Here is a 24,766-nt window from a genome sequence, read left to right on the forward strand (position 1 = left end):
CCCAATGCTTCAGAGTTTTTATTGGCTAGGATTTTAACGGTTGCTAATTTAAAGGTTTTTATGATTTTTGTCTCGTTTCCTTTAGTGAGCTGCCTCAAGTAGGTCTCTGGAGACCTGCCTGAGGCAGTTCACTACGAAACTAGACAAAAAATATAAATAAAATTGGAGATGGCATATCATTGTTTTAAATGAATAAATAATACATTTATTAATGGCATGGATGCCAAAAAAATGCTGGCTATTCCTCTTCCAGGGTCTGGCCCACAGTAATGATGTCATCACCTCATGCCAGGACTAGAGGTCTGCAGGGTCAATTCAAAATCCATTATAGATGGTCAAAGCAAGACACCCAAGAGCAGGCAAAAACACAAGCAAAGTCTCATCTTGTCCTAATTAGGTTTGCCTAATTAGGCTTGGAGTTCTTCTAGAAGTACAACGGATCTCCGGACTGCAGAGATCAGCTCCTGTGGGGGAAAACAATTTGGAGAACAGAGGTGAAGGAATTAGCAGAGATATTTCAGCATAATGCATTATGAAAGAATGCGAAAGGCAAAATGAATTGAGACATACAGAATATCGGGAGGTGTTTCTTGACGCTACTTACCTCCTGTACAGTACACTGTCAACAAGCGGTCCCAGGATGAAGAGCTTTAAGCCTTGAAACGACTTAAGGATCGCTTTTTAGGAGAGTCGGACTTCAGCTAAGACCATCAATTGTTGTGGACGTTGTTCACCGAAAAAAAGAATCAGTAGGAATAAGAGTGGCTTGTTGTGAATGGTGATTTTTTGGTATGATTTTTCACGATTTGTATGGACACATTATTCATACTGAACTTTGAATTTAATACTGAATATAGAGCGTTGACATATACTGGTTTACTTGCCTTGGAATTTTTTGCACGGAGAGAGGTTTTCTGTCGTGCTAGCCTGTGAGGGAAACGGCAGATTTAGTGGCATGGCACAGAGACTATAAACAAGAGAAGTCCTAGAGTGCCATCACATCCCTGTTGAGCTCCCTTCCCAAAATCTGCCCACCCCAAACACTGCTCCCAAATTTCCAGGAATCTTCCAAGTTAGAGTAGGCAGTGAATGTTTTGAGTGAATGTATCCAAAGTTCCTCTTCAGCGTTCTCCTTTGAATCGGCTCTCGTATCTGGAAATTATCTGTGATTTCTATTAAGAAGCAACAGTCGTTTGCTTGGCACAATTTCGTTCATTGCCTTGTTTCTTCAGCGTGAAGAGTAATCGTAATAATATATTAATTCCCAGCATAATAGAGTTATTTTGTATTTAAATATGTCAGCAATAGTCACTGTTGCTTGCAGTTATAATTCAAGGACAATCAATGCTGTGTTATTGTCATTAATAAAAGTGAGTCGATAGGCGGCAAACTTTTAATATAAGCCTAATTATGAGTGTCTCTTTGCATGAAACTAAAGATATTGAGAATGTTGACATTGGGGAAGTGCCCTTGGATCAAAGCCCACACAGAAGTCAATAATCTATTATGATTTTCATTTTGCAGCAGCAGCGTTATTATTTCGAAAGGTCTCAAAAATCAATTTAACATTTGGGATATCTGCATAATAATGGCATCCTAATTAAAAAAATCCAAATTTGAAGAGTACAAGGGGTGATGTTTAATCTCTAATCAATGAGAAACAGTATGGAGAAGTTATAGGTGTAATAACCTCTCAGAATTAAACTTCACTGCCTTTTCATAAATTCCATATATGCATTCAATACTTTTCTTTACCCTCCCTCTATATGAGTTGCAGAAATATTTTATAGTACGGCTAACCTCACGTGCTTGGGTGGCTTCTATATGAATTGTCCTACATATGCAGGGGTGGAATTCTAGCAGGAGCTCCTTTGCATATTAGGCCACACACCCCTGATGTAGCCAGTCCTCCAAGAGCATCTTGGAGGACTGGCTACATCAGGGGTGTGTGGCCTAATATGCAAAGGAGCTCCTGCTAGAATTCCAGCTCTAGACATATGAATCAGCCAGACCACTGATTCATCTAGCTCAGGACTAACCTCAGGGTTTCTTTTTTAGCAGGAATGCACAGAAATGCAGTTCTGGCTGGCTTGGCATCAGGCGGTGTGGCCTAATAGGCAAATGAGTTCCTGCTGAGCTTTCCCTACAGAAATGCCCTGTGTGAAACAATGGTGACATCAGGGTGTGTGGTCTAATATGCAAACGAGTTCCTGCTGGGGAGCAGCTATCTAGGGGTAACAGAAACAAAAATGGCTGGACCTTTCTGCTAGTACAGCTGGGATCTCCAGACTCTGGGGCACCAAAAGATGCTCTTAGCACAAGCTAGAAGTAGGGTTGCCAGATCCAATTCAAGAAATATCTGGGAACTTTGCGGGTGGAGCTAGGAGACTTTGGGGGTGGAGCCAGGAGACATTGGGGGCGGAGCCGAGAGCAAGGGTATGACAAGCATAACTGAACTCCAAAGGGAGTTCTGGCCATCACATTTAAGGGGCTGCACGCCTTTTAAATGCCTCCCCTCCATTGGAAATAATGAAGGATAGGGGCACCTTTTTTGGAGGGGTGGTGGCTCATAGAATTGGATTCCCCTGGTCCAATCTTTCTGAAACTTGGAGGGTGTTTTGAGGAGAGGCACTGGATGCTATGCTGCAACTTTGGTGCCTCTATCTAAAAAAAAACACTCCCCCCCCCCGCAAGCCCAAGATACCCACAGATCTATTTTCCATTATACACCATGGGAATCAGTCTCCATAGGGAATAATGGAGTGCCCAGCAGACATTCCCCCCCATTTTCTGATAACTTCCAAGTCAGAAGATTCCCTGCCCCCACCTGGGAACTGGCAACCTTCGCTAGAACAGAAGGAAAATCCAGAGGAAAATCGTGGGATACAGTATATAATTTGATCCAAGGCTTTGGTTTACTGTGTAAACCAAAGTATTTGTGGTGGCGTACTTTAGTTAACACAGCATGGCCCTTTCTATGTGATGTGGCACTGTGGTAAGCATCTGCTTGGCATGCAGAAGGTCCCAGGTTCAGTCCCCAGCATCTCCAGTTAAAAAGATCTTGCAGTAGCTGATGGGAAAGACCCCTGCCTGAGACCTTGGAGAACCACTGCCAGTCTGAGCAGAGAATACTGACCTTGATGGGCCAAAGCTCTGATTCAGTGTAAGGCAGCTTCATGTGAAGAAGAAGATATTGGATTTATATCCTGCCCTCCACTCTGAAGAGTCTCAGAGCGGCTCACAATCTCCTTTACCTTCCTCCCCCACAACAGACACCCTGTGAGGTGGGTGGGGCTGGAGAGGGCTCTCACAGCAGCTGCCCTTTCAAGGACAACCTCTGCCAGGGCTATGGCTAACCCAAGGCCATTCCAGCAGGTGCAAGTGGAGGAGTGGGGAATCAAACCCGGTTCTCCCAGATAAGAGTCCACACACTTAACCACTACACCAAACTGGCTCTCAATGTGTTCATGTGTGCCTACCTGTGGCTTGCCCTACATGTGTTAATTTATCTGCCAGGTGAGGGGAAGAGTATCCAGGTACCAGGGCTTTTATTGTAGCAGGAACTCCTTTGCATTTTAGGCTACACCCTCCTAATGTACCCAATCCTCCTGGAGCTTACAGTAGGCCCTGTCTTAAGAGCCCTCTAAGCTCCAGGAGGATTGGCTACATCAGGGGTGTGTGGCCTAAGATGCAAAGGAGTTCCTGCTACAAAAAAAGCTGTGCCAGGAGCCCATTCCTTCCTCTTGCAGAAGAATCAACTGAGTGATAGCAGAACCAGAGCGTCGATCAAGAGCCTGCTGCAAAATACATTAAAACCTGCCATTCTGAAAACTGCAATCTGAGAAACATTAGCTGATGTCTGATGATATATTCTGCAGAAACATCCCTGCCTTAGGCCCTGCTTCTGAGATACTTCCAGAGTGACTGGCTTGGGATGCCTCTGCAGCCACATAGGAAACTTGGGCCTGTGTACGGTCACCATCAGTTGCTCATGGGGAGACCTGAAAAGGCAAGCACAAGTCTGCTGTGGAGCAGTCAAAAAGCATCATAAGAACATAAGAGAAGCCATGTTGGATCAGGCCAATGACCCATCCAGTCCAGCACTCTGTGTCACACAGGGGCTGACAAACCAGGTGCCATCAGGAGGTCCATCGGTGGGGCCAAGACATCAGATGCCCTCCCACTGTGCCCCCTCCCACAAGCACCAAGAATACAGAGCATCACAGCCCCAGACAGAGAGTTCCATCAATAAGCTGTGGCTAACAGCCACTGATGGACCTCTGCTCCATATGTTTATCCAATCCCCTCTTGAAGCTGGCTATGCTTGTATCTGCCGCAGTGAATTCCATGTGTTAATCACCCTTTGGGTGAAGAAGGGCTTCCTTTTATCTGTTCTAAACCTACTGCTCAGCAATTTCATTGAATGCCCACGAGTTCTTGTATTGTGAGAAAGGGAGAAAAGTACTTTTTTCTCTACCTTCTCTATCCCATGCATAATTTTGTAAACCTCTCTCGTGTCACCCCTCAGTCGACGTTTCTCCAAGCTAAAGAGCCGCAAGTGCTTTAACTTTTCTTCACGGGGAAAGTGTTCCAACCCTATGATTATTCTAGTTGCCCTTGGTTTAACTCCTGGTGTCTGCATTGTGGTGAAGCGACAGAGTGCTGGATTGGGATTTGGGAAACTCAAAGTCAAGTCTAGACTCTGCCTTGAAGCTCTCTGGGTAACCGTGGGCCAGTCACTGTTACAGTGGACCAGACGCTGTTCTGAGCTCCTCAGCAGAAGAGTGAGATAAATTGTACTTGGTGGATAGGATCAGAAGAAGGGTTGCCCTCTGGCCAACCTCCACTGTTGTGATGGGTCTCTTACCCCAAGGCACTGCCTCACACCACTAGTCAGCTGGGGAGGGGAATTACTGGCAGTGGAGAGAGGCCGAAGTAATGTTGTTGGCAGGGCTTTTTTTTCCTTTTGAAGAAAAAGCCCAGCTGGAACTCATTTGATTATTAGGCCACACCCCCTGACATCACCATTGTTCCGCACAGGGCTTTTTTGTAGAAAAAGCCCAGCAGGAACTTATTTGCATATTAGGCCACACACCCTGACATCACCGTTGTTTTACAAAGGGCTTTTTTTGTCTCTGGCAAGAGTGATCGGTCTCCCTGTGGGTTCTTTGCAATAAGAATACTCATCAACAGATCCCATGGCCACTATTATTATTATTGACTATAGTCTGCTGTATACAACGCCTGATTTATAGTATGATATATGATTTTATTAATATGTAACTATTTTATTGTATTTGTTGTGCTGATTTTAATATTGTTGGAAACCGCTCCAAGCTGTTTTGGGAGGTAAAGGTAGTCCCCTGTGCAAGCACCAGTCGTTTCCAACTCTGGGGTGATGTTGCTTTCACAAGGTTTTCACGGCAGACTTTTTACGGGGTGGTTTGCCATTGCCTTCCCCAGTCATTTATACTTTACCCCCAGCAAGCTGTGTACTCATTTTACCGACCTCGGAAGGATGGAAGGCTGAGTCAACCTTGAGCCGGCGACTTGAACCCAGCTTCCACCGGGATCGAACTCAGGTCGTGAGCAGAGCTTAGGACTGCAGTACTGCAGCTTTACCGCTCTGTGCCACAGGGCTCTTGTTTTGGGAGGAGCGGGATATAAATGTTCAGAAATAAACAAATAGCCCAGCAGGAACTCAATTGCATATTAGGCCACACCCCCTGACACCAAGCTAGCCGGAACTGCATTCCTGCTCAAAAAAACCTGCTTGTTGGTGATGCAGTGACGTCACTTCCAACATGTACCAGAAGTGATGTCATGGTACCACCAGCAATACAGAATGCGCTGGCATTTTGGCAAAAACTCTATGATGACAATGGCTTCTACCATAGAGCTTTTGCCCAGATAATAGAGTGGTCCCACATTGTTGATGATGCAACTTCTGGTGCACTTCAGAAGTGATGTCACCACGTTGCAGCAGCGTACACCCTCTTCCACTGCCAGTTTATAGGATGGACCCAGAAACCTTAATTAGAAGTATTGGGAGAGATTCATTCCTTTCTGTTGGAGGCTAAACATTGGTTTGGTTATTAATAGGCCCTGATAACAGCCCTATTTTGTGGAGACTAGAGGCCAAGGTGTGATAGCATCCTGAAGGTCCAATATAAAGGTCAGATTGACAGGATATTCCTCATCTACCTGCCTTAGGCAATATGAACACTGGGCAATCCTCGCCCCTGCTGAGCCTCAGGACAGTTTACCTCCTAGACCACGCCTCCCCCCCCCCCAGGCCCCTGGGCCTCCACTGACTTTAGCGGGACCAGTCACTATTGCCTCTCCCATTCTCCGGACAGCAACCAGCACAGTCTCAGAATTCGGAGTCTTAAAAGGTAAAGGTAGTCCCCTGTGCAAGCACCGAGTCATTACCAACCCATGGGGTGACGGCACATCACGATGTTTTCTCGGCAGACTTTTGGCGGGGTGGTTTGGCATTGCCTTCCCCAGTCATCTATGCTTTACTCCCAGCAAGCTGGGTACTCATTTGACCGACCTCGGAAGGATGGAAGGCTGAGTCAACTTGGAGCCGGCTACCTGAACCCAGCTTCCCCCGGGATCGAACTCAGGTCGTGACTGAGCAGAGCTTGGACTGCAGTACTGCAGCATTCTCAAAGCCAACCCAACCTTGTTATTTCAGATGATCTTTTGTTTCCCCAACGATTATCAACTTGACAAAAGATAGGTGATGAATGTGGAAAGACTCCTCATTCATTTCCTCGTGCTTGCGAAAAACGCTGTGTTGCCTTCCCATTCGTTTGCCTTAGGTGGGCTCATCAGTGCGGGGAAGAGCGGCTCAATTATCTATGTGTCAGATGATTATCCAAGAGCTTAATTTAATCTCCATTACACTTTCCCCCCTTCATATTTCAATTAAATATGCTCCCAGAGTGTTAACACATCTTTGAACCTGCTATTTCTTCAGTTAATTTCCCACTAAGAGGAGCTGGAGAGTAACAGATGTCATAATTATGCAATTATTAGGCATGTTTCATGCTCGTTCTCTCATGTCGGCATGGCAGGAACTGGGAAATTAATTGAACGGCAGCAGGCTCGTTCTCTTCGTTCTGCAGTGTCATCCCGATTTTATTGGAGACTCAGGGATATTGACGTTGGAGCGGTGTAATATCCTGGGTTCGGAGACGTTCAACCATAACCATGCTTTATTCAAGAACTAACAGGACAACATGGTGTGTCCGGGTCTCTGCTTATGTGCATTTCCCAGAACAAGCCCCCCCGCCAGGTCCAGTCCAATTCTGGTGGTTAGGAATTCGCGCCTCTAGCCACCCATTGGCTTCTAGGTACAGTCCCATCCATGTCAGGTGACCCATGGTTCCTCCAAGCGCGTGAAGTCGCAAGGCGCTGTAAATTCAGTGCATCAAATGCCATACACAACAAGCAGATTCTGTGTTTTACTCATAACAAGCAAGAGAACATATGAAGCTGCCTTAGACTGAATCAGACCCTCTGTCCGTCAAAGTCAGTATTGTCTTCTCAGACTGGTAGCGGCTCTCCAAGGTCTCAAGCTGAGGTTTTTCATGCCTCCTTGCCTGGACCCTTTTTAGTTGGAGATGCCGGGGATTGAACCTGGGACCTTCTGCTTACTAAGCAGATGCTCTACCACTGAGCCACCATCCCTACAGTAAAGCGCCGTATGCTCTGAGATGTAATGAAAGCAGAAAGCGGTGCCCCACATTGCGCAGATGAAAACAGAGATGTTTCCACAGCATATGCTGGGGAGGAGCTGTGGCTCTGTGGAAGAGTACATGTTTTGCATGCAAAAGGCCCAGGTATGATCCCTGATATCTCCAGTCAGGGGTGGAATTCTAGCAGGAGCTCCTTTGCATATTAGGCCACACACTCCTGATGTAGCCAATCCTCCAAGAGCTTACAAGGCCACACACCCCTAATGCAATGGAGGATTGGCTACATCAGGGGTGTGTGGCCTAATATGCACAGGATCATAGATTCATAGAGTTGGAAGGGGCCTCCAGGGTCATCAAGTGCAACCCTTCCAAGAGCTTACAAAAAAGAGCGTTTGTAAGCTCTTGGCTACCTCAGGGGTGTGTGGCCTAATATGCAAAGGAGCTCCTGATATTTATATATAAAGCCTTGGTCTTACAGCACATGGGCCTAGCCCCAGTCACCCTCTGCCTCCTCCCCCTTTATAGCATTGATCCTACCCTGGGCATGATCCGGAACTGGGGAAGTATATAAGTATATATGTGAGGGAGGTAGCTGCAAAGTTCCTGCATTGTGCAGGGGGTTGCACTTGATGACCCTGGAGGTCCCTTCCAACTCTGATTCTCTCTTAAGCTTGAGTCTGCTCATTGCTTCTCCATTCCCTTTCATTTTCCAGTTCATCCCCAACCATCTTTACACCCCAGATTATATTTGAAGTATTGAAGTATTTGAAGGGCTGTCACTTAACGGATTAAAGCTGCAGTACTGCAGTCCTAAGCTCTGCTCACAACCTGAGTTCGATCCCTGGCGGAAGCTGGGTTTTCAGGTAGGCGGCTCCAGGTTGACTCAGCCTTCCATCCTTCCGAGGTCGGTAAAATGAGCCCCCAGCCTGCTGGGGGGGAAAGCGTAGATGACTGGGGGAAGGCAATGGCAAACCACTTTGTAAAAAGTCTGCCTTGAAAACATTGTGAAAGCAACGTCACCCCAGAGTCGACTGGTGCTTGCACAGGGGACCTTTTCCTTTCCTTCCCACTTAGCGGAGGGCAGGGAGCTGTTCTGTTGGCAGCACAGGAAAGGGACTCGCAATAATGGGTCTAAATTAAGGGTGGGAAGGTTCTGGCTGGATATTAGGAAAAATGTTTTTACAGTGAGTTGTTCAGCAGCAGAATCAACTACTGGCAGCCTTTAAGCAGCAGCTGGACAAACACTTGTCAGGGATGCTCTAGGCCAGGGGCCGAATCAGGCCCCCAGAAGGCTTCTATCAGGCCCCTGAGCAACTGACTGTCATCTGCTTCTCTCTCTCTCTCTTTCTCTCCTGCATCACAGCTTGCTTTGCCAGGCTTGCTCAATCACACAGGAGTTACAGAGCAAAGCTTCTATTTTGTTGATTGGCTGAGGCTTCTCCTTGGGGAAGAAGAGGGGGGAGGCAGAGCTTGCTTTGCCAGGCTCTCTCAATTGCACAGCAGAGCTACTGAGCCAATCTTCTCTTCCTTCTATTGGCTGAGGCACCTCCCCTTCCTGGTCTCCTGGGAAAGGAAGGAAAGAGCCAGAGCTTCCTTTGCTCAGTTCCCTGGATCCCATGGCAGAAATACAAAGAAAGCACCCCTAAGACCAATGAGTAGGCTTGCCAATCCCCAGGTGGGGGCAGGGGATCCCCCGGTTTGGAGACCCTCCCCCCGCTTCAGGGTAGTCAGAAAGCGGGGGGAGGGGAGGGAAATGTCTGCTGGGAACTCTTATTCCCTATGGAGATTTATTCCCATAGAAAATCATGGAGAATTGATCTGCGGGTATCTGGGGCTCTGGGGGGGCTGTTTTTTGAGGTAGAGGCGCCAAATTTTCAGTATAGCATCTAGTGCCTCTCCCCAAAATATCCCCCAAGTTTCAAAAAGTTTGGGCCAGGGGGTCCAATTCTATGAGCCCCAAAAGAAGGTGCCCCTATCCTTCATTATTTCCTATGGAAGGAAAGAATTGAAAAGGTGTGCAGTCCCTTTAAATGTGATGGCCAGAACTTCCTTTGGAGTTCAACTATGCTTGTCACACCCTTGATCTTGGCTCCACCCCTAATGTCTCCTGGCTCCACCCCCAAAGTCCCCAGATATTTCTTGAATTGGACTTGGCAACCCTACCAATGAGTGCTAATGTTTTAAACGTGTTTTAAGTTTTTTTGTAAAAAAAATATTTAATTGTGTTTGTGTCCTTTATAAAGTTTATATCTCTGCTACCTGATCTACACTAGGAACACACCCGGCCCAGCCTGACATGGCCCGGCCCAACAAGGTCTCATTTATGTTAGATCCAGCCCTCATAGTAAACGAGTTCGACACCCTTGCTCTAGGCTGATTCTGCACTAAGCAGGGGGTTGGACTAGATGGCCTGAATGGCCCCTTCCCACTCTGGGATTCTATGATTCTGTGTGTTAATGTTAAAAAAAAAACAAATCTGGGACATCATGGATTGAGGCAAGTGCCAGAAAACAGAGAGCATCTTTGGGAAATGAGGAGATCTGGAACATATGGAATGGCCCCGATGGGTTAATTTTTTTTATGCTAGCACTATTGACCCAGGCAATGGAAAGTTAGTGGCAGGTAAGCGAGAACCTTGCTGGATTAGAGCTAGGATGCTGGTTTTTGGCCCTGGCCAGTATCATTGCAAGGTGTATATAGATAGGAACAAACCTGGGTGGCAAAGCATTAGCAACTGGCCTGCTGGAAGGTGGCATAAACTCTGATTTCCCCTTTGATCTGATGCCTTTGGCCAGGGGTGGCCAAACTGTGGCTCTTTCATACATATTGTGTGACTCTCGAAGCCCCCACCGCCCCATTGGCCAGCTTGGAGAAGGCCTTTCTCTCGTTAAATCACTTCTCCAAGCCAAGCCAGCTGGCAGATTAGAGAATGCATTTAAAGTTAAAGTTGCTTCCTTTCCACCTCTTCCTCCCTCCATCTGTTTGCCTTCCTTCCTGTCTTGTGGCTCTAAAACATCTGATGTTCATTTCTTGTGGCTCTCAAACATTAGACGTTTATTCTATGTGGCTCTTACATTAAGCAAGTTCGGCCACCCCTGTCTTTGGCCAACGGTTTGGGGAAACGGAAACCATTCCTCAACACTGTTGAAAGCACTTTCCAATTAATTGGCTCTTGGCTTCAGCCTCTGTTCAGCTTGTTCTCTGACTGCAAACAGGTTTTACATATCAGAAATCACTATGTTCTTGCTTTCTCCCCTTGGAGTGTAAAAATAGGCTAATCTATGCTTAACCTGCTTTGGGATGTTACCTTTTCTTAGCTGAAATGGGGGGGGGGGAGTTAGGAATGATAAAATTTAACTGAACAAGAGCAACCCACATGCACTAGAATTGAAAGGCAACATGAAGAAGAAACAGGGGTAATTAAACACTGTGCCAAGCACCAAATATGCAACCAAAATACATGCCAAGGCTCAGATTTCTTACAATCTTTCTATATTTAGCTAAATTGTATCATTAGCTATATCCTGCAATGGAGATCAAACAAAGACCAAATCCCTCTGCAACCCATATTGGTATAAGCTGGAGAGAGAGAGAGAGTGAGAGAGAAAGATAGATAGAGAGAGAGAGAGAGAAGAAGGAAGGAAGGAAGGAAGGAAGGAAGGAAGGAAGGAAGGAAGGAAGGAAGGAAGGAAGGAAGGAAGGAAGGAAGGAAGGAAGGAAGGAAGGAAGGAAGGTCCTTTGCCTGTTAACAGTGAGAGACGTTACACCTCCTACTACCATGTCTCCTGCTGCTTAGCTACATGACAGAAGAAAAATAGCCAGTGAAATGGAAAGCACAATTTGGATCCCCAGCGCAATGACATCACTTCCTGTGCAACCAGGAAATGATGTCATCACGTTGGTTGATAATCTAGCATTGGCCCACAGTTTGGGGCAAATGCTACAGAGTCATCCCCAGTGTGATGATGTCATTTCCGGACTGCACTGATTGTGCCCCTGATTCTCCTACTACCCACTAGTTATCGGACCACACCTAGCAACCCAGAGGAACAAAATACTTCTTCTCCCTTTGGGACCTTGGCACTCTTGTGTTCTTTCAATTGAAAAAGCAAAACTGGTTTATTCTTAAAGTAGCATGCCTCTTGCTGACCCATGGTGCTGCAAATGGCTGAAAAGCTGCCATATAGGGCACCACTCAAAAATGAATTAAGACACAGGAGTATGACTTGCTAAGTAACAACAGCAAAAGTGGAGGTTGTGAGCTCAGTGTTCTAAATGGGGAAATCAAAGACCAAGATTCCAGGACAGAGAGCAGGAAGGAAAAATTAAAGCAACTGGCTACCTATACTTTAAATTTTCCCTAGCTAAGTCATTTTAAAATTTGTTAAAATATTTACAGTTTGTCCTATTTGTCTCACTTTTTGCGTTCTTTTTAAACCTGGGAACAGAACCTAGCCACCTGTCTTGTTTGGTGGTTCCTATCTGACAGAAGATAATCTAATTTGAGTTTATTTGATCTGCCAGGGAACCTTTCCAACAGTGGGCTGATAATTTCCCTTTGGCTCGCCGGATGAAAAGAACAATTAAAATATATATATGCTCCAGAGAATCTATTTCAGGCTGGGAACAGGAACAGAGCCTAAGTATATAAAGAGTCCCTTTATACCTCCCCTCTACAACTGCAGATGGCAGGGACATACTTCTAGCTAAAGTAAAGGCCCTTCTAATGTTGTGAGATTCAGGAAAGTATAGGTAGGCGGCAAGAGCAACTATGTATCTACTGTTTGCTGAAGAGAAATGGTCTGGGGAACTGGGAATATCTGTTTGTCTTTCTATATCTAGCACTCTCTGCTTGATACATGATTTTGCCTGGTCTATGCCAAGGTTTAGAAGGGCTTGAGGGAAAATTTCCCCTAGCTAAGATCCTGAGCCAGGTTATAGACACCTTCTAGGAGTGCCATGCTTTCTGAGCACACTTCCCAACCTCCAGGTGGGATTGCAACCAAATAAATCAAAACCACTCTGAAAAATATATTTACAAAATGTGATTCATACAAGAAAAAAAGTGCCATTCAGCAACCTCATCATTTTACATACCGCATGTGCATATTTATGCACACACACACATATATATATATCAGTCCAAATCATAAATAAATCCAAGACATGAATCCAAAAAGAGCTCCAACGGACAGCTAGCAGTGTAAAATCCGTTTCAGACCACCAGGTCCTTCCTCCAGGGAGTGTCTTGCAGAGCTTGCGGTATATGCGTAGAGAATTTCACAATGTTCAGATCTTTCACAAATTAATGCACAAAATTGGAACGCTGCTGCCTCCATCTGGTCAGCAAGTTAATTGTGAAATTCTCTACACATATACTGCAAGTTCTGCAAGACGCTCCCTAGTGGAAGGACCTGGTGGTCCAAAACAGATTTTACACTGCTAGCTGTCCGTTGGAGCTCTTTTTGGATTCATGTCTTGAATTTATTTATGATTTGGACTGATATATATATATATATATATATATATATATATATATATATATATATATATATATATATATATATATATATATATATATATATATATATATATATATATATACATATACACATAAATATGCACATGCAGTATGTAAAATGATGAAGTTGCTGAATGGCACTTTTTTCTTGTATGAATCACATTTTGTAAATATATTTTTCACAGAGCGGTTTTGATTTATTTGGTTGCAACTTCAAGCGGCCTATTGTGTATCTTAACCTCCAGGTGGGAGCTGACGATCTGGAATTACAACTGTTCTCCAGACTACATAAATCACTTATGTATTTACTACTTATTGAAAACATTTATTGTACTTTTCCTGGAGACAATGGCCGCTTTGAAAGGTGGACCATATAGCATCCTAACCCTACTAAGATCTCTCTCCTCCTAAACCCCCACTTATCCAAGCTCCACCGTCAAATCTCCGGCTATTTCCAAATGTGGAGTTGGCAGCCCTAAAGCACACAAGGACAGTAGCACTCAGCTGAGGTGGTGTCACCTTCTTCCCTGTGCCACTTTCCTGAAATGAAATAACTCCCAGGTGCTGCTATTTCTTCTGTTGGGGCCTGCACATGTACCGTTCTGGCTGCAGGGCTGTTTTCCAGAAGAGTAAACCATGGGTCCCTTGGAGGAGGAAAAGACCATAGATTTATACCTCTCCCTTCTCTCTGAATCAGAGTCTCAGAGCAGCTTACAATCTCCTTTATCTTCTTCCTCCACAACAGACACCTTGTGAGGTAGGTGGGGCTGAGAGAGCTCTCCCGGAAGCTGCCCTTTCAAGGACAACTCCTATGAGAGCTATGGCTAACCCAAGGCCATTCCAGCAGCTCCAAGTGGAGGAGTGGAGAATCAAACCCGGTTCTCCCAGATAAGAGTCCATATACTTAACCAATACACCAAACTGGCTCTCAAGATCAGGGGTGCAATTCTGGCAGGAGCTCCTTTGCATATTAGGCCACAGACCCATGTGCCAGTCCTTCAAGAGCTTACAAAAAAGAGCCCTGTAAACTCTTGGAGGATTGGCTACATCAGGGGTGTATGGCCTAATATTCAAAGGATCTCCTGCTAGAATTCCACCCCTGCTCAAGTTGTTTCCCATCAAAATAAACAACAGCAGGAGCGGAAGGTCTAAGTTCTTTTTCCCCACAAGTCATGGCTCAGGTTGCTGTCTTCTAGGTGGGGCTTGGAGATCTCCTGGGAATTACAAACGTTCTTCAGATGACAGAGATGAGTTCCACTGGAGAAAACGGCTGCTTTGGAGGGTGGGTTCTATGACTGCTGAGGTCCCCCCCTTCCCCTAAGCCCACCCTCCCCAGGCTCTGACCCCCAAACCTGCAAGAATTTCCCAACTCAGCAACCCTGTGGCCCAATCTGTTTCAAGACCCTGTACACTAAGGAAGCGTATGTGGAGTCCCTGGAATAGGTTTGTGACTTGACAATGTTGATAGGTCATAAGAACGTAAGAGAAGCTATGTTGGATCAGGCCAATGACCCATTCAGGCCAATAGTCTGTCACACGGTGGCCAAAAACCAGGTGCCATCAGGAGGTCCACCAGTGGGGTCAGGACACTATAAGTCCTTCCATTGTTGCCTCTCCAAGCACCAAGAATACAGAGCATCACTTGCCCCAGAGTTCCATCTATAGCCACTGATGGACCTCTGCTCTGTATGCTTACCCAATCCCCTCTTGAAGCCATCTATGCTTGTAGCCACCACCACCTCCTGTGGCAATGAATGCATCCTAAGGACGAATGGGTATAAATGTTGTTACTTTTGTTTTTGTTCGAAATCACTTTTATTTTATTCTTTCCATTGATGGCCTCGTGGAACGAGTAGTCATACTTTTTTTGGGGAAAAAATCCAAATCTAAAGAAGTGACAGAAGACGTTATGTGACTTTGGGCCTAATGTAAATAAAAATAGTTATGTTAAACACCCCTTAAAACTAGTTTTATGAAGAAACGTGACTTCAGGCTGGTCCCAAGCAACAGCTGTACTGCAAGGAGACTCTGTAAGGTAGTGTTTATTTAAGTCCTCCCCCACCCCCAAGAAAGGTGCAAGAGGTCCGGGTATGTGGCTGTAAAGACAAAGACATATCCCTCAGGTGCACTGTGAGCTGAAGGACCAAAGCGTTGGAGCCTTCGGTTGTCCTACAAGGGCCCACTGCAGACCTTTATGGCTCCTCGTGGGAACAACTGTTATTTCTTACATAAACACCGTATTACAGCAGCGTCTGGCAACACAATCCATGTGTAAAATTAATTTTACTGTGCACAGTTACTGCTACATCGACATACATTACAGATGGCCATTTCAGATCTTCATGTAAAAATGTACATAATTTTATCGAATTTCTTGGATTAGCTGCTAGCACTAAGAACACAAGAGAAGCCATGTTGGATCAGGTCAATGGCCCATCCAGTCCAACACTCTGTGTCACACAGTGATCAAAAAAACCAAGCGCCATCAGGTCACCAGTGGGGCTAGAAGCCCTCCCACTGTGTCCTCTGCAAGCACCAAGAATACAGAGCATCACTGCCTCAGACAGAGAGTTCCAACAATAGGCTGTGGCTAGTAGCCACTGATGGACCTCTGCTCCATATGCTTATCCAATCCCCTCTTGAAGCTGGCTATGCTTGTGGCCACGGCCACCTCCTGTGAGAATAGATCCTGAGCACTGAGAGGACAGATCCCGAAATGTTCTCTGTTTTTGTTGGGAAGTGCAGGGAGTGCAAACATCGGAACCAGTTGTGTCTGCTTTCTCGAAATGGCTCGAACTCAGCAAACAAAGTTGGTTTCCTTCACAGCATGTATCTGCAGTGTTTTCTCGCTCCGGTTTTCCTTTATGAAAGCCACTGGAAAGTTGCCAGAGAGGTAATATGACATGATGCGGGAAGGATTTATCCCTGATAAAAGTAACTTATTGGAAGCAAATGGATTTACCATAAGGATTAGCTGAGCATAAAAAATGTTGAACAACCGTTAAATGTGTTTAGCCAAAGATTTCGAGAAAGATAGAATCTTCTGTGGACATGAATCGGCTTTGTGGTTTTTTTGGTTTTTTTTTGAATGAGCAGTTTTGAAACAAAATATTTTTTTCATGGACATGTCTATAAAAAAAATTTGAAACTGATGATCAAAAGGAGCTTCACTTGTCCCAAAGTTCATTTTCATATGGCGGACACACAAAGTTCACATAGCTAAACTGAATCTAGAGGATAATAAAATAACAGTGAGTTGTATAATGGAAATCTCCCTGGCTATATGCCCAAGTGTTTTTTGTTGTTGTTCAGTCGCACAGTCGAGTCCGACTCTTTGTGATCCCATGGACCAAGTCATGTCAGGCCCTCCTGTCTTCCACCATCCTCCGAAGTCTGCTCAAATTTTTGTTTGTTACATCAGTAATGCTGTCCAGCCATCTCCTCTTTTGCCGTCCCCTTCTTCTTTTGCCTTCTGTCATTCCCAGCATCAGGATCTTCTCCAGGGAGTGCTCCCTTCTCATTGGGTGGCCAAAGTATTTGAGCTTCAGCTTCAGCATCTGACCTTCCCCGGAACAGTCAGGGTTGATTTCCCTTAGGACTGACTGATTGGATCTTCTTGCAGTCCAAGGGACTCTCAAGAGTCTTCTCCAGCAAAAGCATCAAAAGCATCTATTCTCGAAAGCATCTATTCTTCAGTGCTTGGCCTTCCTTATGGTCCAACTCTCACAGCCATACATTGTGCTTTGTATTTTTTTTTTTAAATCACTTGATTAACGTATTTATATCGCATTTCCCCACTGTGGTTCAAGGCAAATCACAATTACAATCATAAATGGCCTGGGATTCGGTTAATTAATCTTCAGGTGTGGCTTGAAGATCTTCTGATATTACTCTCCAGAATACAGAGATCCGTTCCCCTGGAGAAAATGGCTGCCTTGGAAACTGGTCTCTATGGCATTGCCCCTCCTCTAGGCACTACCCCCCTCTCAAATCTCCCAAATATTTCCCAATCCAGAGCTGGCAACCCTACCTAAGACCCACATATCTAAGGTACTATCTCTTCCCATATGTCATTGTGCTCCAGTTTAGTTCCTCAGGTCGTCACCTGCTAAGTGGTCCCCCACTGAAGGTAACCTGCCCATAATCCAGGGCTCTTTTTCTTGCAGGAGCTCCTCTGCATATTAGGCCACGTCACCCTGATGTAGCCAATCCTCCAAGAGCTTACAGGGCTCTTAGTACAAGGCCTATTGTAAGCTCTAGGAGGATTGGCTGCGTCAGGGGTGAGTAGCCTAATATGCAGAGGAGCTCCTGCTAGAAAAAGAGCCCTGGTGTAATCAACTGCTCTCCTCTGCCTGCCTGCCAAGATTGGTTAGGATTGGTTTTACAGGGTCTGAGTTATAACAACTCCCCCCCCCCCAAATAAAATGTAACTCAAAGCTAAGTGCTTAATTTAATTTAAATTTAATTTAATTTGCGATTTATACCCCGCCCTATCCAGCAAATTATTATTATTATTATTATTATTATTATTATTATTATTATTATTAGTTTATTTATATTCCGCCCATCCCCCTCTCGGGGGCTTACAACATTAAAGCATTTTTTAAATTTATTTATACCCCGCCCTCCCCGCCGAAGCAGGCTCAGGGCAGCTGAGCATTACCCTAACAATGAGTAAAACATATCAAATTAAACACAATTTTAAAATCTCATACATATATGGCCTACAGATTAAAATAAGAAGACCATCACTCCAACAATGGTACAGCCTGAGGCCATAATTCATCAGTTGGTACAACTTAGTACAGCTTTAGGTCATTGACACCACTTTAGGTTCTGACTCTCAGACCCTTGACCCGGCTCAAGCACATGGACAGTAAAGTGCTGAAGGAAGGTTTCAGAGGATGCCCGGTAGATCAAAAGCTTGGCGGAAGAGCTCTGTCTAGGGAATGGCAGGCAGAGGTAAGTATGGGAGGGAGGATATTAAGTTTTATAAATGTTATATTCAGTTTTATATACATTTCATGCTAATTTTATAATATAATTTCATTATGCATGCTTTGTCATCGTTAGCCGCCTTTGTAAGGGCTGAGGGCAGAATGGCAGGATATCAATGTTTATAATTTTTGAAAATAAAATAAATATTGAACCTGGAAAAATATACTTATTTGCAGGGCTTCTTTTGAGCAGGAACACACAGGAGTGCAGTTCTGGCTGGCTTGGCATCAGGGGGTGTGGCCTAATATGCAAATGAGTTCCTGCTGGCTTTTTCGATAAAATAAGCCCCGGGGGAAACAATGGTGGTGACATCAGGGGGTGCGGTCTGATATGCAAATGAGTTTGTGCTGGGCTTTTTCCAACCAAAAAAGCTCGGCATATTTCCCTATTCAGATCAAATGGCGACTGCAAAATATCGAGAGCATTACAGATCATGTGTGCGCTCTGTACACATGGTTGGATGCCCCCAAATGTAACGCCGGAGGAAGTTCTACTGAAAAACCAAACAAAATGGAAATGGAAAGGTTTTACTCCAATCACCCAGCTTTCAAAATTCGGTCCCAAGTTTATGATTCTGGGTTTTTTTAAGCATTACGTTTTCCCTCTCTTAAAGTTCAGTATCAAAGCGGTCTGATCTTTCTTCCCTTACTACCCAATTAATTTTTGTTTGTTTCAACATCACAATCCCATAACTTGAATTGTAGGTGCACTTCAAAAGCTTTCACAGAGCATCTTGCCATTGGATTTCTGGGATGTATTTTCTTGTTAATTTCTAACATATGTCCCCTTTAGGCATGATTCACGCAAGACTCTGGAATTCAGAGGAAATGATGATCAGTCTCGGAAATGTGTAAAGATTCAAGAACTATGGCAATTTTCACTTCAAAATGTTGTCAGCGAGTTACTATTATAAAAAAACACTTTTCACACCAGCGCACTGTAAAAAAAAAATCTTATTCTGTGTAGCTTTGATGAAGTTACACATTTAATGAACTCCACCACCTCAAGGTATATTTATTCGATGCTGATAACAGAATCAGTTATATTCAGATGAGAGATAACGCGTTGACGTTGTTTTCGATATCACTGGATACTTTGGGAGTCGTAGAAAAGAGCAAGAGTCCAGTAGCATCTGAAGGGCTAACAAAATTTGTGGCACGGGATGTATGAGCTTTTGTGAGTCAGTGCTCCACAAATTGTGTTAGTCTTTAAGGTGCTACTGGACTCTTGCTCTTTTCTAGGAGAGCCAGTTTGGTGTAGTGATTAAGTGTGCGGACTCTTATCTGGGAGAACCGGGTTGGATTCCCCACTCCTCCACTTGCACCTGCTAGCATGGCCTTGGGTCAGCCATAGCTCTGGCAGAGGTTGTCCTTGAAAGGGCAGCTGCTGGGAGAGCCCTCTCCAGCCCCACCCACCTCACAGGGTGTCTGTTGTGGAGGAGGAAGGTAAAGGAGATTGTGAGCCGCTCTAAGACTCTTCGGAGTGGAGGGCAGGATATAAATCCAATATCATCATCATCATCATCATCATCATCATCATCATCATCATCATCATCATCATCATCTACTGCTACAGACAGACGAACACAGTAGACAAATGGGTGGGAATGGTGGTTGTTGTCAGGGGTGGAATTCTAGCAGGAGCTCTTTACATATTAGGCGACACAGCCCTGATGTAGCCAATCCTCCAAGAGTTTGGATTCCTCTTTTCTACTGCTACAAACAGACGAACACCGTGGACAAATGGGTGGGAATGGTGGTTGCTGTCAGGGGTGGAATTCTAGCAGGAGCTCTTTACATATTAGGCGACACATCCCTGATGTAGCCAATCCTCCAAGAGTTTACAAGGCTCTTCCTTTTAAGCTTTTGGAGGATCGGCTACATCAGGGGTGTGTGGCCTAATAAGCAAAGGAGCTCCTGCTAGAATTCCACCCCTGGGTGTTGTCAACCACAAAGTTGAACATAGTGTGCGTGTGAGATACTAACAACGCTCCAACATTTCACAGATGAGAACAGGAACCTTCTTGCTAACATTTTCATTCTTATACAAAGATCACAAAGTGATAGCCCACAAAATCACTGCCACTCTCTCTTGCTTCCTCCTGCATAACAGCTTGCTTTGCAAGACTTGCTCAATCACACAGGGCCTACAGAGCAAAACCTCTATTTTCTCCATTTCATTTCTCCCTTGAGGAGGAAGGTGAGGAGGCAGAACTTGCTTTGCCAGACTCTCTCAATCGCACAGTAGAGCTACTGAGCCAAGCCTCTCTTCCTTCCCCCTCCTGGTCCCCTGAGGAAGGAAGGAAGGAAAGAAAGAGACAGAGCTTCCTTTGCCCAGTTTCCTGGATCCCATAGGAAAGATACAAAGAAAGCACCTTTAATCCCAATAAGTGCTAACGTTTTAAGCATGTTTTAGGGTGTTTTTTTTAAACAAACCATTTAATTGTCTTTGTCTTTGTCCTTCATAAGTTTATATCTCTGCTACCTAATCTTAAATAGGTATACCCATGGCCTGGCCTGATGTGGCCTGGCCCAACCTGACATGGCTGGGCCCAACAAGGTCTCATTTATATCAGATCTGGCCCTCATAACAAATGAGCTTGACAACCCTACTGTAAGCTCTTAGAGGATTGGCTACATCGGGGGTGTGTGGCCTAATATGCAAAGGAGCTCCTGCTAGAATCCCAACCCTGCACTTGGATATTTAAATTCCAGAGAGCCCTGGCCGGGTGGGGGGCTACAATGTGCAGTGACCCACTCACACTATACAATATTTTCACAAAATTATGTCCTCAAGGGCAAAAATCAGGACAACAATAGAACAGTGTTTTATCAGGTACCAGAAAATAGGGAATAACCCTGGTAAGCGAGCATGGTGTAGTGGTTAGGATCTGGGAGACCCAAGTTCGAATCGCCACGCTGCCATGGAAGCTTGCTAGGTGACTTTGGGCCAGTCACAGACTTCCAGCCTAACCTACCTCACAAGGTTGTTGTGAAGATAAAACGGAAGAGAGGAGAAGGAGGTAAACCAATCTGGGTGCCTGCTGGGGAGAAAGGCAGTGGTTAAATGAATGCAAAGAGGGGGGGGGGGGAATCTATTCTGAAAGAATACACTTCTTCATGCCTGTTGGAACGAGCGAGCTGCCAACATAAAGAAATGCTCTGTTTACCAACAGACCTGTAGCTATTTGTTTGAGTAAACAGTAAGGTGCTTTTTTCTCTCTTTTTTTTGCAGACTCTGAGAGTACCTGGATCTGTCAAGAGCTGGTAAAAATTAAATGTAATGAGCTCATTTCAATAAACATTTATGAGACTGGTTTCGTGCTGATAAAACGAGTCCAGAAGGCAATGCCACTTTCTGCTTTGCTCCAGCGGGATGGGGTGGGGTGGGGGGTGGGGTGGGGTAAAGTCCCAGTCCTGATTATTTTACATATTTTTGGAATGCATAATAAAGAGTCTCCTTATCGATCGGGCTGAACGCTCTAGACATCCAGTCTGGCTTTGGTAAAAGCACAATTCCAAAAGTTTAAGTTGCGGTGAATTTTTTTTTTTAAAAAAATGACGCTTTTGCAAGATCCATTTAACAGCCATTGTCATGTTAATGAGACCCGCTCGCACACATATCTTCGTAATATTTTAACGTGTTATGATGTAAATGAGAGGTGTCACAAAGTCACTGAAATATGTTTTCATCGACTCCCTTTTGTTAAACTGCATTTAGTCTGGCGCAAAAGAAAAACAGCGGAGGGAAACAAAGGCTTAAAACAAAGGAGAAATGAGCTCACAATATTAATCATATTTCTTGCACAGAGTTTTCCTTTCTAAATCCTGAACAATAATAAAGAGGAGACAGCCCACTAAACGTTGAAGAGCAACTTTAAAAATGTGATTACTGAAAAGTATTCTAAGGCAAAACTCCTGTTGGGGGGAAAGGCAGAGCCAAGAGGTTTCACGAAATCCAGGGGAAATCAAGGGTGAGCAAACAAGTGATAAGCACAGACCAGGCCGCATTCTGAGAAACTCAAAGAACTGGAACAACAGCATACGCAATTGCCAGGGCTTTTTTTGTAGCAGAAACTCCTTTGCATATTATACCACACACCCCTAGGGTTGCCAATCTCCAGGTGAGGGCAGGGGATCCCCGGTTTAGAGGCCCTCCCCCTGCTTCAGGGTCATCAGAACACAGGGGGAGGGGAGGGAAAAGTCCGCTGGGAACTCTATTATTCCCTATGGAGACTGATTCCCATAGAAAATAATGGAGGATTGATCCGTAGGTATCTGGAGCTCTGGGGAGGGCTGTTTTTTGAGGTTGATGTACCAAATTTTTTTGTATAGCCTCCAGGGCCTTCCCCCAAAATACTTCCCATGTTTCAAAAAGATTGGACCAGGGAGTCCAATTCTATGAGCCCCCCAAAAGGTGCCCCTATCCTTCATTATTTCCTGTGGAAGGAAGGCTTTTAAAAAGGTATGTGGTCTCTTTAAATGTGATGGCCCGAACTCCCTTTGGAGTTCAATTAGGCTCGTCACACCCTTGCTCCTGTCTCCACCCTCAATGTCTCCTGGCTCCACCTCCAAAGTCTCCTGGCTCCACCCCCAAAGCCCCCGGATATTTCTTGAATTGGACTTGGCAACCCTACACACTCTTATGTAGCCAATCCTCCAAGAGCTTACAGGGCTCTTAGAACAGGACTTACTGTAAGCTCCAGGAGGAATAACTACGTCAGGGATGTGTGGCCTAATATGCAAAGGAGTTCCTGCTACAAAAAAGGACCTGGCTATTAAGTATGCTGTTGTTCCATCCCATCAGGAATTCAAATAAGGCAGGGGGTCCCAACATGCTCCCTGTGGGTGCCATGGTGCCTGCCAACATCTTTCCTGATGCCCACCACTGGGCAGTAAACTGGAAGCCATAGCATGCTACTCCCTCGTTGTTAGGGTGGATGCAGCTGCTGGGCAGGGATTTGAAGGTGGTTGTGCACACCAGGTGGTGGGGGTGGAGTCAGAAGTGAGCACGGCCTTTGGGGGACAGCAAAGGAGAGCAAGGAGGCGGGGTAGGGTTTCCAGCCTCCAGGTGGGGCCCGGCGATCTCCCACTTCGACAACTGATCTCCAGCTGGCAAAGATCAGCTCCCTGGGAGAAAGCGGAAACAGAAACACCGAAAAGCAATACAAAATGAGTAATGTATAAAGTGATATATCTTCCAGCCTCTAATAACAATAAACAATTAGTAAATACATGAATCACAATCACAATCGCCAGATTCTCAGGGTCCTGTATAGACAACATCTATACAGAGCCAGTTTGCTGTAGTGGTTAAGTGCACAGGCTCTTATCTGGATGAACCGGGCTTGATTCCCCACTCCTCCACTTGCAGCTGCTGCAATGGCCTTGGGTCAAGCATAGCTTTTACAAGAGTTGTCCTTGAAAGGGCAGCTGCTGTGAGAGCTCTCTCAGCCCCACTCACCTCACAGGGTGTCTGTTGTGGGGGGAGAAGATATAGGAGATTGTAAGCTGCTTTGAATCTCTAAGATTCAGAGTACAGGGCGGGATATAAATCCAATATCATCATCTTCTTCTTTTGAGTCCTCCTGCTGCGAAGTTCTTTTAGAGTCAGGAAGCACGCAAGTGAGGTGCCTTGGCAGTGTGAACTAGGGTTGCCAAGTCCAATTTAAGAAATATCTGGGGACTTTGGGGGTGGAGCCAGGAGACCTTGGGGTGGGGCCAAGATCAAGGCTGTGGCAAGCATAATTGAACTCCAAAGGGAGTGCTGACCATCACTTAAAGGAACAGCACACCTTTTCAATGCCTTCCTTCCGTAGGATATAATGAAGGATAGGGGCACCTTCTTTTGGGGCTCATAGAATTGGACCCCCTGGTCCAATCATTTTGAAACTTGGGGGATATTTTGGGGAGAGGCACTAGATGCTGTACTGAAAGTTTGGTGCCTCTACCTCAAAGAACAGCCCCCCCCCAGAGCCCCAGATACCCGCAGATCAATTCTCCATTATTCTCTATGGGAATAAATCTACATAGGGAATAATAAGAGTTCCCAGCAGACATTTCCCTCCCCTCCCCCTGCTTTGACGACCCTGAAGTGGGGGGGAGGGCCTCCAACCCGGGGGATCCCTTGCCCCCATCTGAGGATTGGCAACCCTAGTGTGAACCCACTAAGCCGCCCCAAGCTACTTTCAGCCTTTTTGTTAAAAAAATATTGGTTAACACACACACACACACACACACACACACACATATATATATAGGTTAAAAATATATATTGGGTTCAAGCACATAGGCGCAGGGGCACATGAGCCCTCATGCGCATAACCAAAAAATGAATGACAAAAAAAAGAGACCCAAACCAAGCTGCAGGGATGTAGTGCAACAGCCGTCTAACTACGCTAAGTCGCCCCCAGGGCCAGATTAAACCCTGTAGAGGCCACTGGGCAGGCAAAATCTTGGGGGGGCCTCTCACAAATGATCTCAGAGTTGGAGTGCTCGCCCTGCTGCAGCCTGCAGGCACCTTCTCCAACGCCCCTTTGACA

This window comes from Heteronotia binoei, chromosome 14 (assembly GCF_032191835.1).
Source record: "Heteronotia binoei isolate CCM8104 ecotype False Entrance Well chromosome 14, APGP_CSIRO_Hbin_v1, whole genome shotgun sequence".
In the NCBI taxonomy this organism is placed as follows: Eukaryota; Metazoa; Chordata; class Lepidosauria; order Squamata; family Gekkonidae; genus Heteronotia; species Heteronotia binoei.